The sequence below is a fragment of the Ixodes scapularis genome, unplaced genomic scaffold (assembly GCF_016920785.2).
Source record: "Ixodes scapularis isolate PalLabHiFi unplaced genomic scaffold, ASM1692078v2 PGA_scaffold6__148_contigs__length_123643588, whole genome shotgun sequence".
Lineage (NCBI taxonomy): Eukaryota > Metazoa > Arthropoda > Arachnida > Ixodida > Ixodidae > Ixodes > Ixodes scapularis.
This window is the reverse complement of record NW_024609881.1, coordinates 14786757-14790647: the sequence shown is the minus strand read 5'-3', so window position 1 is coordinate 14790647 and position 3891 is coordinate 14786757.

Here is a 3891-nt window from a genome sequence, read left to right as displayed (position 1 = left end):
GCCGGACTTGCAAACGTGTATATTCCGCGACAACTTTTCTTGGCAATGCAGTGGAAGGTACGTTACGCGTCCCCTCTCCCACTTCTAGTGTATGCAGGCTTTCCTCCTCCCCTATTTCCGGGGAGAGGAGGAGAGTGCTTTTGGCAACGTGGGTCGCCCTCGTAGGTGGAAGAGGTTTCCGCGTCGTCCGGTTAAAATATGACTGATATTTAGTTACTCTCTCCGTGCCCTCTGGCTTGCCCGAACCCCAAGAGACCTGGAAACCGCAAAAAAGGTAGATGCTTAAATATGATTGCAGGGCCCCTTTAATGATGTCTCCTGTTGTGTGGGGTGCCCTTGAAAGGGTAAGAAGCCCTGTTAAATAAAGAACTACATTCGCCAGTGACTGTTAGTTCCCCGAAGGAAAAATTCATCAATGTAGCCCTGTTTGGCAGTCAATGTTTTCTAGTGGACCGCTGACTGTGCCTGACTGTACGTCAAGCATGTCTGATTGGCCAACAAGTTACTCTGACCGACAGTCAAACTCCAGACTGACTCCGCTTGTCGGCTTTCTGATGGTTTCCTGGTGGCAGTCGGCCGCCTCGAAATGCCATCAAGATGTCTTGGTGGCGATTCTGATTGTACATCGATTGTCTCTGACTGTACGTCAAAAAGCTTTGACGTGCAGACAGACGTACGGTTAAAGGACGTAAAGTTCGTTCGGATACTATTATTTCGTCAAATCTATGAATACGAAAAATAATCTATGCACGAGAAAACGATTTTGGGACGTGAGCCCATAAAACCGCTGATGTTAGAGATATGACACGCAACCGACCGACAACCCTGATCAGAAGCCCGCCGAAACGCCGAACACGCCACTTCCGCTTCGCCCGTAGAGGCTTCGCGAGCTTCGCCGAGCTTCCATGAACGATCGCTCTCGACTCGTTTTGTTTGCCTGCTTGCTCCAACCTGTCGATCCTGCCCAGGCTCTACATTGTCTTATGTTTTAGTAGAATTTCTACTCGTCAATACCCAGCCTGTCGTGAGTTCCGACGATGTAAGGAACTTTAGCGGTGTAGTTGAAGACGACAAGGTGTACCAGGTCTACTGGGCCGGAGACGCGCGAACAAAAGGATCGTTCTACGACGCAAAAGTACTCTACATGGCACCTGAGTAGAACTGTAGTACGGCGATTGATGTACGAGTGCTTTGCATAACATGCTGAAGGCTTAACTGCATATGCAGCCGAAGCATTCTTTAGAGCGATGCGCTCATTGTCGGAATCTCGCGCTACAATACTAAAATGCTCCTGACTCGGTCCGAGAGGTTTGGGCTAGAAAGTTTATACCTTTCTATCTGGCATGGGCTATTGGCCTTACCGCTGTGTCGCACCTCATTATTATTGTTTCATGAAGAGTGCAGACAAAAAGCATCCGCGAGCGTAGTTCAGATATGTCTGCTGCTCGCGTTCGTCCGTGGAAGCCGGCGCTGTCTGTCGTAGCATGCATGCCTGCTCTCTAGCTCCAACGGAGTCGCGTAGGTTTTGTGAATTAAAGTGTATACGGTCGTCCCGAAAGGTTCAGACATCAAGGGCGTTTCTTTGAAACATGCTTAGGGTGCATGTGGTCCCGTTTGTAAACGAATGTCCCTTTTGCCTGAAAAACGCAAATTTCAAAAGGGGGAAAAAGCAAAGGACGGGTACACTTCCTGATTTTTTATGTCATGAATTACAATCATTTTAAGGATTTCTGAACCGTTTCACAGCCATGCAAGATGGCCACCTCGGCTTGTGAACCGTTTCATACCCATCCAAGATTGCCACCTCGGAATTTGAGCTTTATATAAAGAGTAAAGCTATACGCCATCCGGAGTGCACTTCGGACGGAAAGGGCTATACGCACTCCGCTAAACTCGTATAAAAGGAATGGTCAAATCGAGTTTTCTAAGTGATGGCATAGCATAGGAAAAAAAAAAAAAAAAGGCATAGCATAGGGGTTAAAGGGGTACGGAAACGAAATTTTAGCGCCGATCTTTCTGCATAAATATGGGCTAGGGACAGGCACCACCTCGGAAATGTCAATATCGCGCCGTAAAACGCAGGAGAACTAATTTTAAACTTAATTAAACGATTTCAAATTCGCATCTGGTGGATGGTGGGAAGTTTTAGTGACATCACTTGTGGCATAGGAGCAGCGCCGTTCTGCGGCAATACGGCTTGCCGGCAGAATTAGCCTAGGCCTGAACGCTTTTGCAAAGCCTTGGCGGAGAAAGCCAAAGCGTATTTGGCCACAGTGAGCTCGTTCTCGTTGCGGTCGTTGTGGCTCTTTGCACGACACGACCTGAGCGTGCTTCTGGCACGGCCGGTATTAGTTGCTGCGAGTTGCGAGCCGACGTTAAAAAAGATATGTTTGAACTACGAGAGTGTCAGCAAGAGCCACGCAAATACTTGTTCACACTCGGAGCGGACACGCGCGGTTGATCGAAGTGCTGGATTCGCTGTTAGACCGCGTTTCGGTAAGCGCTTCTGGACCAATATTTTACAATTGCAACTCGATACTGACATGACACTCGGCAAATAAAGGTTGGACTGACAATCGCGTAGCTCCCACGAACTGCTATAGCTCGACAGTGACCTAGCGTCGTGTCAGAATAAAAATGGCATACTAATAACAAAGTATACATACCGTGTTGCAAAGGTAATCCGTATGGCGTTTATTTGAGCTCTATATCACACAAAACAAGGAGATAGAATCAATGAGAGTCCCTTTTCGACGACAGCGTTCGTCACCGCTGTCTCGGAAAACAAGGAGATCGAGATGACAAGGGGAAAAGATTGACCTCTGAAACTTAGTTCAGGGATCAAACTACTCATCCGGGAAGGGTCCACAAGGGTCACGCGGGCATATTCCATTCAGAAGGCCAGCCGGCCATGGGCAGACGGTCTAGGCCAAGGACCGCCGGAGGAACGGTGCGCCGAGTCGTTGTTGCTGCTAGGCCTACTATATTCTGCCGAGCTCGCTTGGTCGGTAGAATCCTGGCCGTTGTAGCTCTTCTCGGGTGTTTGTGGATCCTGCGTTCTTGATCGTCGTGGCCTGTTTCAGTTATTCCTTCCTTTTTTTCTTGCTGGTTGAAGTCGGGACGCACGAGGAGAGCTCGTAGAAAAATAAATGTCCGTTGGTCGTCGCTACCAAGTAACTGAGCGACGCTGTCGGCCATGTTGATTTAATCGTAAAAGCTGCGGAGCTGTCGTAGGATTCTGTCGTAACCTGCGCAAAAGTTACGACAATTTCGTTTCGAGAATACGGGTTTTCTCTCAAAGTTGTCGTACGCACTTTTTCGTCGTAAGCTCGCTTTGAGAATCCGACCTCAGAGCCAGTGTTGCCAGATGGTCACACCAAAAAACCGCCAAACGGCTGGGAGGTATAGCCCAAATATAGCCAAAGCCATAAAATAAATATAGCCCAAAATAGCCAAGACTAAAAACAACAATTTTTAAGCCTTTTATTGACAATTTTTCATACGCGTAAAAAACAACATATTACAATTTCTTTTTTAACCTTCAGATGCGCCACTTTTTGTGAACATTAAATCCCCTGACAAAAAAAAAAAAAAAAGTTTCAGAAGGGTGAAAATTTGTGAAACAATGACCCATCCTTCGTAGGTTTTCAGAAGTAGAAAACATACATGGACAGCTGCATTGTGAAGCCCGGGAGATATGATCATACAGTAAAAGAACAGAATGCAGAAGGGTTATTGGTTGGTTATTGGTAAGATCCTTAGATCTAGGGGGTTCAAACCAGAACCCCCTAGATCTAAGGTTCTTACCAATAACCAACCCGTCTATTTTTCTTTGTGCAGAGTATGAGCGTCCCCCGCTCCGGTTCACGCTATTTTTTATTGTGTTTCTTC